The 14115-nt window shown below is 29.7% G+C and overlaps 1 pseudogene; it reads left to right on the forward strand.

The window, feature by feature from the left end:
• The first annotated feature begins 11668 nt into the window (after positions 1-11668).
• LOC149264592 (LOB domain-containing protein 25 pseudogene) lies at positions 11669-12158 on the forward strand (annotated as a pseudogene).
• The last annotated feature ends 1957 nt before the right edge of the window (positions 12159-14115 follow it).

Raw genomic sequence — 14115 nt, forward strand, 5'->3', positions numbered from 1 at the left:
TTTCGTTGGCCACTCTATCATGTTATTTGAATTAATTTTGGGATATGAGATCTCATTTAATCATTTAATGATTGAATAGTATACTTTCCATTTTCTGAGTTTTCATATTTTTAATGTTAATAATAATAGTCATATGTAGTATAGGAGATTTGTTTGCAAACTGTCATATTATTTGAAGTTAAAATTCAAGGTTCACCATACAATCTTATAGGTAACTCTTCTCATTATGTTTCATAATTTTTTTACATTCCATTTTCTCGAGAATCCTTTCCCTCTTGATTTTTTTGCTTCATTTTTGGGAAGTGCAATAAATTTTGGTTCAAAAGTGATCAATTTTGGTTTCAAATTTGAGGTTATATTTCACTATTAAAAGTCCAAATTTTGGTCACAAGATTTGAAACTATAGTTTCGTCATTATATATATTACCATATTCCATTATTCTAATTTTTGAACCTAATCTTGGAGTAGAATAAACTTTAATTTTTAATTTGCGACAGACATATTGGTGGTGTTGTATTTATGTTAATTGCAGCAACTTTGAATGTTTTTCTCTTTTTGTTTAGGTATAAATTTTTCTATAGCTTTCTCATCCATATTATTAGTTGTAATTTATTTCTATTCTATATTAATGGATTGAAATTTTTGGGGGAAATTATTTCCCATGGCTAAAATTTGAGGATTCAAAAACTTGAGTCGGTGAATTTTTATATCGAAATAGTAATTAATAATGTTTATCCCAAATATGCCCACGGGGCTTTGGATTGACGGTGAATGGGTGCGCTGTTAAGGCACTCCTTGCGATAGGTCACTGGTTCAATTCCCCGTGGGTACTTAGTTTAGTCTTAACCTAGAAAAAAAAAAATGTTTATCCCAAATATTAAATTAAAATTTTTATGTGTTATATCATTAGTCACTATGAACTAAAGGGGAAATCCATAGAAGAAAGGCTTTCCCATTCTATATAATGACCAAACATCCAATAGGCCGTCATTTTTAGAGTGAGTCAAGGTTTTATGGAAATGATTTCTCCCATACTTTTAATACTGGGGACCATTTTTTAGTCTCCAGTAGCATTTCAATTTCTCTAGTGTATTTTCTTATTTGTTTTATCAGTTTTTATGAGAACAATTTCAATGAATAATTCAAGGCTTTATGGGATTTTATGGACTGGAGGTAACTTATATACATTATATACCCATGCCTCTTATATTAATTCCACCATCTATAATTGCCTATACCATTGATGTATCAATTATCATGCTAGTGCACCTAATTGAAGAGGAGATAATCGAGGAGGAGAAGATTGTGTTGCTAGTAGAATTCTAGAGGATCCTTCAATGTCTTTAGGCATAATTTTTTTATTTTTTTCATTTCAAGATAATATTTTTTATCTAATAGAAATAAGCGAGAGGATGGTTTTTAAATGATATGTTAGTCCTCTTTTTCATGGTCTTCTAAGATATTTTTTCTGCATTATCTACTATTGACCATGTGTTTCAATGATCAAAATTTCAACGAGAAACAACAAATTTCTTAGACCAATACCCATGATTCTTTTTGCTATATTAAAATAACATTGATCAAAGGATCATTGTGATATTCTTTTCTGTGTTGCGTTATGTGTTATAAATATTCAAAAGCGTTCTATAAAAGGTCATGAAGATGCTCTCATTTGTCGTGAAGAATAAAATTTAAGATGCAATTTTGACAAGCTTAAATTGACCCCACTTTTCCCAAAAAGAAGGGGAGTTTTTATAAGAGCCGAAATTTGGTTTTGTTTTTTCAAGGTTAAGGATAATGCTAAGAGGTTCCTTAATATGAACATCTGTAGAGTAATCCTAAATATGGGCATGTGTAGTGTAAATTGAAGATAGTGTAACTTAAAATAAAAGAGATTAGCCATGTGAATTTATGTCATGATTGGAAATGTTCTTTTATACCTCAAAATAAATTTTAGGAAGAATTACTTTGATTTAGTGTGAGAGATATTCATAAACCTCGAACGTATCCATTAGGAAGCATTGTCAAGCTTTTATTATATTGCATTGTTATAGTTTTCCAAAACATATCATGATGGAGAAAAATAACCATTATATGTTTAACCCACACATTTTCCTAAATGCGATAATGATCAAATTCAACATTTCTTTAATTTTGTTAAACTTGCCTATACCAAGAAATGTAATCTTAGAGATAATTAATATTTTTAGTATTTATATACAACTGTGCTATTAAATTTCAAAAGGATTATGATTTGTTATAAAAAAAAATACAGGGAAGTGAAAAAGGACCATTGTTATCTTTGATGTCTTTCTTCAAGAAGAATCTAGATTGAATTCTATATATTGAACCATTTCCAAATTTCCATTGCTCTCTTTTTCTTCAATACAATTATTCTTCATTAGTTACATATTTTCATACCTGGATATCACATCATATGTTTTAATAGAATGGCTCAAGCTTATATGTTCCTATGAAAACTTATGTTTTGTTAGATCGTGAATAATACGTGAATCTATTGCACTCTATTTTACATTATTTATGAGTTACAAAATATTGGACATAAATATTTGATTTAGCTCAGTAAACACATACACACTTCATTTAAGTTAAGAGTTGAAATATCTTTGTGACTTGAAAACATTCCTTCTTTGTTCAAATATTTTTACACATAAGTTCAAAAGTTTATGGTAATTATTCATTTATGTTAGTTATTATATATCTCTAATTAATAAAGGTATGATATCCATCATAGTCAAGGATTAAAATAAGTCCATTCACATGAAACAACTTTCAGTATCAATCTTAAAATAAATTTCATTAGGTATGCATAAAATGCATACTTATACGTGTCATTTTTCCATTTATTTTAAATATTTGAGCATCTTAACATAGTCTCAACATATTCTTTCTTGATAATGTGATGATGGAGAAGGCCTCAAGAACCTCTAACTCTATTTTATAAATATTTTTGACTTCATAGAATTGTATATAAGGATTTTCAAATTCATATATTCAACTATTTCATTATTTCCTTTGCAACCATGGCATACTTACACAATTCGTTTATCATCTGTTGAATTCCATCGATATATATGGTCTACAAAAGTGAAAATCCAAGATTTTATAACAATGCATTGAACTAGGTTTCTTGAACCAATTATCTCTTCATTAATTACATCTTCTATTATTTGTATATCATACCATCAATTTTAATAGTGTGGTTTCAACTTTCATGATACTATAAAACCTTATTTTTAAGTTACACTATCTCCAATTTAAGCTCATGCACTCTATTTCATTTACTCATTTTATTTCACATTTTTATCAGTTGTTAATGTTTAGGCATACATATTTGATATATCTCTTTTAATAGATATGCAATGACTTTATTCTAAGAAACACAACATTTGATGAATCTGAATCAATGTTAAATCAATTTAAATGCACCACATAATAAATTTTATGACTTGTTTCCTTCACTATTCAATATCCCATAATATCCTTTCTAGCTTTTGTTTAAAAAAATACTAACTGAATTAGGAAACTTCTAGTAATAGCATGGCTAATTTTGGTAGTAGGCTTCACCATGTACTCATAATAGGTTTATATAGATCTATAACTTCCTCCTCTTTCAATTGTTTCAACATCTAGTTAAAACATGATATAAAGTACTCACCTTTATCTATTCTGCTAAATATTTCTTTCTTTGGAGAAGTTTGGTTTAGGGTTTTTAGGTTCATACATTAATATATTTTATTAGCTCATTATCAAATTTGATGTATCTACATGCTCCCTTAATAATTTTTTAATTATATCAATACACATCATTACATTAGTTCTCTCTTTCTAATGCCAATGATCAAATCTATGGTTGTTTCATTAATGGTGAACTAAGAAATTTCGTTAAAATATGTACAAAAATAACCCTTAAGTCCCACAATATGGTGTTCATTTTAATATGGGGACCCAAAATGATATAAATCAAGAAAAAATCTAATACAAATAATACTAATAAGAAAATGTGTTTGAGAAAATATCATTATAATATTTTCGGCATGTATTTTTTGATACAAATTTATGTTATTATAAGGCTGAAACCTTGGTGATAACATCAATCTAAAAACACAATAATTTTCATGTATTTTCTCATTCTTACCTAAATGGTTATTTCCAATATAGCTTCCAACCCCTTTGGTGATGGTACAAGTTGATATAACATAATAACCTATTTACTTTTCACATACTATTATTTTGCTAAATCTATAAATGCTCCAATAATTTTTGTTTTGTCACATAATGTATTTTAACAACGAGGTATGCTCAATTTTATCTATATTTTATTTGTAATAAAATCATTACTTGGACTATCTACTCAATAAGGAAATACCCTCACATCTAAATAATATTGATGAGAGATGTCTTTGTCATAAATCAATGGCACATAGTTTTAGGATTAATCATGGAAGCTTCTATTTTGTAATATTTATGCTCTACAAATACTTGGTGATACTTTGAATATATTCTCAATTACATATGTATCCTTATATTTCATTTTGTTCTTATTCAATTGTAGTAAATATATGGTTTTAATTGGAGTAATATATTAGTTGCAAGTCTATCAAGGAACTTAAACCATACTATTAACATTCTCAAAAATGGTATTATCTAAATAATAATTACTTACCATTGAAATTTATTAGATAAATATTTTTGACACTATAAAAAATTCACTAAAATGTATTAAAACATCAACTAACCAATACATGTATATTCACTAAATTAACTACTCCTATTAATGTATTATAATACATGTAAAATTATCATTAATATAGTTTTAAGTGCTACAATTAAGATTTAAAAATGCTTACGGAAATAGAAAGTAGGTTAATGACCCAAGCCCATGAGTCATGTGACACCTTGTAGACCACTAACTGGTCATTCCAGATGGAGTAGTTTTCCTTGAATAACAGTAACAACAACAAATGAATAGCTTAACTAATAATGATAGACTTTTATTGTGTTGGAAAAAAAAATCACTATTGTACAAATTATATATTTATTGATTACTAGTTGTTCTTATATTACATTGGATTAAAATTATAATATTTTTAAGGCACATATATTTAAATATTATATTAATTGTGTGTTTAAGATAATTATTATTTTTACGTGTAGTCTAACTTATAGACGAAATAGCTTTTATCATTACCATTATTTTAATTAATTTCAATTTAAACCAAATTCTAGTAGCTATTTTAAAAACTTGAGTTCTAGTTGTTTAATTTGTAGAATTTCAGTCCCCAAGGTTTCTTCGAGGGCTCAATTAATTTATGAATTCAAAGATGCATTTTAGACAATAAAAAATCAATCTTTCTTGAGATTGTATCCCAGAATGAAAAATACTATTTTGTCTATAAATTAGACCTTATTTATATATTTAAATATTTTCTAACTCATAGATTTTATCATATTGCTTTGGAACTTTCCTATTCAATATTCTTACATTGCTCAATAATTTTTATTACTAGTTTTATATGGATAACTAATTCAAGTGTTAGTGATATTTTATGTTATCACATTAAATACTTACCTCTAACACTTGAAGCTTTCTACTCAATCTTGTCAACAAAATATTTGGTATTATATTTTCTGAAACGATTATGAAGGATAAATATGCAGAAAATGAGTTGAATTTGGCTTGTAGCTAAGAATTTTTTCACTAATATAAGGTTGAACCTCTTTACCTAGCACTCATAATTGTGCACACATACGGTACATAATTGTTAATAGAAATTTGAAAACATTTTTTGAAATCAATTTAAATCAGATAAATATGTAGTAAGATATTTTATATTAGTATTTATTAGTTTTAAGCTAATATTTTATGGATAACTATTATAAATGTGAACATTCAAACTAACACATTGAATACTTATCTAAGACAAGTGAAGCTTTTAACTCAACTGAACTCTTACGTGTTAGCCTGAATGTTTTATCATGGCAATCACAATGTTGTAGAAAAATTGTTAATGGAAATTTGAAAATAATAATTTGGTGGGCATTTAATGAAAATTTGGGATTTATCCCAACAAATAGTAGATTGTCATCTTGGCTTGCCTCACTCCAATTAAAAATTAATGCATAGATTTCAAATTACATCAATGATTCAGGGAGTAGTCATGTGGACTTGGGAAGATGCATTAACCTCGAGTATTTGGGTTTATCACACAATATTATCCTTGTTTGACTCCTACTCTTAGACATTGTCTCTCAGCTTTCAAGACATAAACATCTAGATCTCTCCACAAATAACTTAAGAGTTTAGTCCCTTCCACTTTGACCCAACTACCATAGTTGCAAGTATTAAACATTTTCTCCAATTTTATAATGCTAAAATTCCATCCATTTTAGGGAATCTTCTGAACCTTTTACAATTTAACTTAACCAACAATTTCCTCATGGAGTCATGCCTTTTGAGCTAGGAAATCTGAAGAACTTATAACATCTATGACTGGTGGGTTGCAACCTCATCGGAAAAATTTTGTAAACTTAACCAACAATTTCCTCATGGAGTCATGCCTTTTGAGCTAGGAAATCTGAAGAACTTATAAAATCTATGACTGGTGGGTTGCAACCTCATCGGAAAAATTCCTTGGATGTTGTTGTGTCGGGTAATGTTTTTTCTTCCTACAATCGCTTCTATCATTTAATAGATTCTAATGAAATATGTATCAAAGTATGTTTACTCCAAATTTATAGAGCGACACTATAAAATAAACGCTTACCATTTTTATGATACATGGGATATCGATATATGTCTCCATTACCTCCTCATCATGATAATAATAACATTTATTCTATTATCTCTTTCTTGGTTTATTCTCTTTTGAATGTGGTAATTTCTACTTTTGGCTATTATTCTCAGTTGATTTCTTCCACTACTCTAATTCTCTTTTCATGTAAGACAAAAATACTTTCCACAATTGAAATTTGAGACATACATTTAAAAATTGAATGCTAAAAAATAATATAAGAAAAATCCTCAACATTGAAATACAAATAATTAAATTAAGAAAAACATATCTATACTTTGCTAATTTAAGTGCATCCAGGGATAAACCTGAAAAAATCATATTGTTTTATAAAATCTGAGAAATATACAATTAAATTTGTGAAAAAATAAGCATAATAGTCGAAATGGGCTTGACACACGAAAATTAAGGAACCAAGTGATCTACAAAATATATGCCATTATCATATTATCTAAGGGAGAATTATGAGTACTCATCAATAATGTTTTATAAAATCTGAGAAATATACAATTAAGTTTGTGAAAGAATAAGCATAATAGCTGAAATGTGCTTGACACACCAACATTAAGGCCCCAAGTGATCTACAAAATATATACCATTATGATATTATCTAATGGGAGAATTATGAGTGTTCATCAATATCATTGCATAGACTAACTTCCATAAAGTGCTCTTTCGGTCAATGTCAATAGTCAAAATATCATCTACATAATACTCAACATTTTTTGTATTCCCTTCTAATGGAATTTAATTTGAAGGAGCTACACTTGATTCACCTCTACCTTGACTATGTTATGCCACTTTAAGTATATATAGGTTATATTTAATGTGCTAAGTATAAAAGTTGATATGTGTTGTGACATTTTAGGAGTCACAATGTCTTTATCGGGGCAAAATAATTTCTAGAATTCATTGTGTTAAAGATCACTGTGCACTATGGTTTACCAAATTTTAGGGTTTGTATGTTAAGGATTATAATGTAATCAATGCCATTTTTTGTTAACGGAAATAGTTGTTAGAGGTGGCATTATGGAAGATTTGGTTTTCCTAATTTTAGAGATTGTATGTTAAGGATTATAAAGTAATCAATGTCATTTTCTCTTAATGGTAATAGTAGTTAGAGATGGAATTGTGGTAGAGTTTGTAATTCTCTAAGAGTACTAGTGGTGACTATAAAATAGGGGTTATATGGGTTATGGGACATCTCAGTTTTTTGGCATTCATAATGCCTTGGTTAAGGGACACATATTGTATTAAACAATTAGTGGATGTTAATATATAGCGCAATAAATATGAATATCTAATAATGAATTTATTATAATTAGAGAATTCATATATATATATATATATATATATTAATATATTTATTTTAAAATCAAAATATTAGTGGATGCTTCCATATTATTTCCCTCGTTGTAATCATACAACTAATGGACCTTACAAAAATAAGCCCTCAAAAATTTAGTAACTAGGGCTAAGGTTTTGCAACACTCTTAAAAATATTGAAAAAAATTAATCTATCCATAAATTTGAGATAAATAATTTATTTGTATAATGTATCATTCAAAATTTTAGAATCTAAGATTATTTAGAAAAAAACTATAAATTAATTGTCTTTTTATTATTTATTAAAAACACTATTAATCCATATGATTTTTATTTCTTAGAGTATAGTATTATTAATTCTTATATGGGATTTTGTTGTTAAGGAACCTACCATTTTGAAAATTTTACTATATAGCAAAAAAACAATAATTATAATTACCCTCATTGCTGGTTCATAATTCTGCGAATTCCTTGTCATTATTCAAGACATCATGGAGATGTTGTGTAGATAAAGTTTTAGAGGGCATCCACTGTTTAGGCCGCTTATATATAGATTCACCCTTTGAATTGATGCGTTAACTTTGTGCATTTTCATGCAAGCAATTCACATTTTTCTTTTTTAATTTCACCAATAACTTTGTAAGGTTTCTTTAAATTTTTTTGTAAGATTTTTTATTTTTAAATTTAACTGTGTTTGTTTCTTCTATGACATTGGAGAATGGAGTTAGGGATCTTCCCTCTAAATTTTGTATTTCAAAAATTTAATAAATTTAAGTAATATTTTTTAATTCAACCATTGGAGTTTGCTTAAATGTTACAGAAATATTAAAGAATGCAAATTATTTTCTTGTTTCTAAATATAGTCGTTATCATTTTGCTTTTCTGAACTTTCAAAACTATAATTAATATTTTCTAAATTTAAGGCTATTATGTTTTTACTTTTAACTTTCACAAATGTGATACAATTGCAGAATAAAAAAATAATTTCCAAACTAAAATGTCCACAACTGTATTTAGAAAACTTGTACGGTTAGTATGTCATACAAGAGTTTAAAAAAAAATCCGAAGCAAACTCATGAAGCAAACTCATTATGTGAACATCACATGAGAGAGCCATAAATAATGAAAAGCGATTTGAAACATTATTTAGCCTCCTTTCAAAGCCGTGCGGACTGGTTCTCAATATACCAACGCGATTTTTAAATTTGAAACATACCCAATCTTCTCAACAAAAAAATTTATGCGAAGTAGTGGGCACCCGTAATTTGCTAGGATATCTGACAATAAAGTGGCATATTCGCCTCGAACAATGGCTGTTGCGTTTGTTTTATTTCAAGTTCGTTATATTCTCTGACAAAAGCATCGTTTGTCAGCGTATTATGCGCCGGTATTTGTGTTTGTTTTATGTCAAGTTCGTTTGTTTTTTGTCAAGTTCATCTGACAAAAGCATCATTTGTCAGTGTATTACACACTGGTATTTACGGGCATGTGTTAGAACATAAACAGAAACCAACCTATAACACTCGGCAACATATAATGCTCGGCGTCGATAAAACCTTCAAAAGGGCGTGGGAACTACATATACCCGGCAGCCCGGAGAATATACTCGTCGAAGGAAGGAGGGAAATTCTTATCATTTTCCAGTATTTTTCTCCTCATCTATCTATATTCAGATTGGCAAGTCTGTGTGTTTAGATGTGTGGTTGGTTTCAATCTTCTATATTCAGATTGGCAAGTCTGCGTGCTTAGATGTGTGTTTGGTTTCCGTGTGAGTGAGTGAGTAAGTCTGTTTTTTGAGTATGTCGATTTGTGTGTGATAGTCCTGCCATCTTTATGTATGTGATTGTATGCATGGATGGTACTGCATTCTATTTATATAGTATGGTTTTAAGCTTTGTTTTGGTATCAAATTTAATTGAAAATGTTACAGGTTTAACAACTTGTTTGTTGCATATTTAATTACGTGTTCATTTATGGGTAATGTTGATTTTTCAATGAATTCACGGGACTTCAATATAATGCAAACCCTTCAACATCCTTCTCCAAAAAAATTCAAGGTATAGGTATGTAATAGCTTCCATTCGCATTCTCATTCAATAGAATAGATTAGCGGCCATGGCTCCATTAATTTGCGATGAATCTGCCATAAATTTTATGAATAAAAATTTTCGGAAACATTTTTAATAATTGAACTACTTTGCAGTTTAATTTAATATATCATATTTCCCATAAGCTTCACCAGTATGTTTAATTAGTTTTTAAGTTTTTATGGTATGTTCAATTAAACTGTGATCCACTCCTCCTTTTAATAATTGAACTACTTTGGAGTTTAATTTAATATATCATATTTCCCATAAGCTTCACCAGTATGGTTAATTAGTTTTTAAGTTTTTATGGTATGTTCAATTAAACTGTGATCCGCTCCTCCTTTAACCGATACGCCTGGAATCTTTATGCACAAGAACTTCCAAAAAAGCGTGTCACGCATTTCTGTTATAGACGTTGTGGTAAAGTGTGATCCGCTTCACCTTTAATGGATCACATCTTTTTTGAGATAAAGGAGCCGTGGCCTGGAATTTTTATGTCGTTTTGAAATAGATAATGTTATTGTGCGGTGCATATATATGGGTAAGTTCAAGCGAATAGTTCGATTTTTTTTTTGTTGACATCTTCCTCTTCTATTTGTCATCTTTATATGCTCTTCTGAAACCCCATAGAAGACACTTCCTCTTCTATCTATCACCTGTGTTCAATCGTGTGGTCCATACTCACATTCCTCTTTCTGTTTGTCTTCCTTTCACATCACAGCCTTTAGTTGTTTGGGAAAAGTTGATGGGTACTTGGAGTACCACCTCCATCTTCCTAAACTAACATTTAACTCCTCTACAATGCCTCCTTCCTCGTTCTTTTTATCAACGGCGGAAGTTGAGCCCTTGAGGAAACTGAGATCTCGATTTAGTCGTATTTATGTGCAGACGCTAGTCACGGAGATCGACCGGCGCACGACCAGGAAATCAAATTAGCTTATGATATTGATACTACTGAAAATACCATTCTTCGAGAGTTGATCTGTACATGAGAAGGAAAGATCTTCGAATTTCGAGCAGCTGTGGCGATTCCTATCAGATACACGCGTACCGTATGACACTCAAAGCACAGTGTCTTGATTCAGGGTTAACTGTTCATATAACGCTTCGTTGAGCACAAGTTAGGGTTCCGACCAATTTCCACTCAAAAATTGAGCCCAGATCACCACACCAGGGTTGGTACTTCGACTGCAAAATTCGTCATCAACAACGGTAGCTGTGTGCACTCAAATAAACCAAGATTTGCTCAATTGCGTGTGCCTGTGGAATTTCAGCAACCCAATTAAAAAAATCTCTATATCAAGAAAAGGTGCGTTCTCTGGTTATTTTTTGTACTGATTTAAATAATTATTTACCTCGCAGTTAGTCATATTTATGAGTCATATACTGATTTCTTCTCCTCCATAGTAAATCATGATGGTTTATGTTTAGTGGCAGAGATGGCTTCGAATTCGTCGAACTCACCGTGCGCCGCCTTCAAACTCAGAGTGTGTATTTGTGTCGTATTTTCCTCCGGAAAAACCTCAAAAATTTGCCAATATTCACAAGATCTTCGGAGTAAGCAACGTGGCCAAAGTACCCAACGATTTGGAGCCCCATCAACGGGAGGATGCGATGAATTCTTTGACATATGAAGCCGAAGCTCGCTTGAAAGATCTCGTTTATCGTTGCGTTGGAGCGATCTCCACGCTGCAGAGATAGGTGCAACAGCTACAGAAGGAACTGGCGGCTGCCCACGCAGATCTCCTTCAGTACACCTCTGCAGCGGAGCGTGTTCTTAATCCACATAGTCTAGGCTCGACGATGCCAGCTTATTCCAGAGTTGACATGATTCATGCGGAAGGTGGGGAAAAACAACGAAAAAATTTAATGGAATTCCCTAATTCTAGAGAAGAGTTACAGCTGATCAGCTTTAAGAATTGGCCTTGAAAATCATGCCTATGCACTGTATTCTTCAGCCAGGCCTGCAGAGCCGGCGGTAGCGTACAACCATGACAGGTATTTATTTTATATTCATATTCATATTTATGATTTATTCTTTGGTTTTGACCAAGAGGATCAGCCAAAAGGGATGCATGGATGATATTTGATACCGCCATGACAGTTATTTATTTTATATTCATATTTATGATTTATGCTTTCATAAATGTTAATGTTTTTAAATTTTAATGTTTTGTTATTACTCGCTCCATTTGATTAATCTCCTTTTGCTCTTTAATTCTTCTTACTTTTAGTTTATTTTTTTCTTCGTGCTCTGTTCTTGGTCCTAAAGACTTTCGATTTTCTTGGCCTCTTTTGTTTGATGGCAATGTTCTTCGTCATAAAACCCAGAAAACATAGTTAGTTCTGTTTGAAAACGGGGTTAGTTCTTTGTCATAAAGCCTCATAACATCTAATAGCTTTTCCAAGTCACAGTTTATAAAATATGAACTAATGTCTAAATGTCAGTGTGTGAAAGTCTGTGAAGCTTCAAATCTATATCATTCCTTATTTCACATTTTTTGTTTTTTAACTCTTTCAACATTGCATTTTCTTCTTGATGAATCCTGATTTAGAAGCTTTTGGACTCTTCCACATATCTTGACTATCTGCTTCAACTTGTTAAGAGGTAGTTGCTTCTCACTATTGTCATCCATAGGGTAGAATTTTCTTTTTACTCCACTTATCAATAGGGTAGAATTCTCCTTTTATTCCACTTATCTTCAACCTCAATTTACTTATTTTAAATTATTTTCTTACATTTAAGTATTTCAAATTTTTATATAAACAAATTTTTAATTTTTTTTTTAATATTTGATTTTCTTATTTTAAATATTTAATTTATTCAATAAATATTTATATTAAATTATTAAATATATAACAAATAAAACTAATATAATATACTTAAAGTTATTGTTCTATATCCTATGGTATTTGATTTATATCATTTATATTTATATCGTTATTAGTGAATGGGTTTTTCACTTAATTATTGTACTTGAATTGTTTAGTTATATTTATGTTTGTATAATTATTTATTGATTTGAAATTATATAGGAATATTTTTGTAAATTGAATGTTTTGATTTATAATTTATTATTTATAATGTGAAAAGATATCTTTGTACTATTTTATTATATGTAATTATTTATTTTTAGGAAAATGGATGATATAAAAGAATTTATTCATGAGTAGATTTTTATTTTTATTTTTATAAGATATGTGAAATGGATGTGTTTGATTATTTAAATGTGAAAATAGGCTTAATTTTTTTTTTAATGTACCCATAAATTGTATTCTTTTATGATATGATATATTTGTTAGATGACATGACATTAATATTTATGTATAGACATTGTTTTTTATTTAAAATGATATGTATATGTTGGTGTATTTTATGTGTTTTTTTAAATGAAAGCAATTTTTGTTTATTTACGTGATATGATGGTTGTTCTTTTGATACTTAGGTAATATGATTGAATTGAAAGATAATATGATGTTGACAATTTTGTGCACGTTTAATGTGTATATATTTTAGTATCATTTGTTTTATTGTTTGTTAGATGATATAATGATTGTGTTTCTTAGATAATATGCCTATAATTGATTTCTCATTCATAAGTTGTTTTTTTTCTGCTACATGATGTGGATTGTATTTGTTAAATGATATGATTATGATAATGATGATTATGCTTTTGTTTGTTAAATGACATGCTTTAGCTTGTTTGATGATATGATGGTGATATTGAGAGAGAGAGATAATGAGAGCGAGGGGATGGGAAGAGAGGGATGGGGAAGGGTGATAAGAGAGAGTTGGGGGAGGGAGGAGGATGGGGAGAGGGAGAGTGGGAGACATGGAGGGAGAGGGTCAGAGCGAGAGAGATAGATGTGAGGGTAGAGGGGGAGA

This window comes from Pinus tabuliformis, chromosome 6, assembly GCF_031772625.1.
Source record: "Pinus tabuliformis cultivar Carrire ecotype Pingquan chromosome 6, CPIR1, whole genome shotgun sequence".
Lineage (NCBI taxonomy): Eukaryota > Viridiplantae > Streptophyta > Pinopsida > Pinales > Pinaceae > Pinus > Pinus tabuliformis.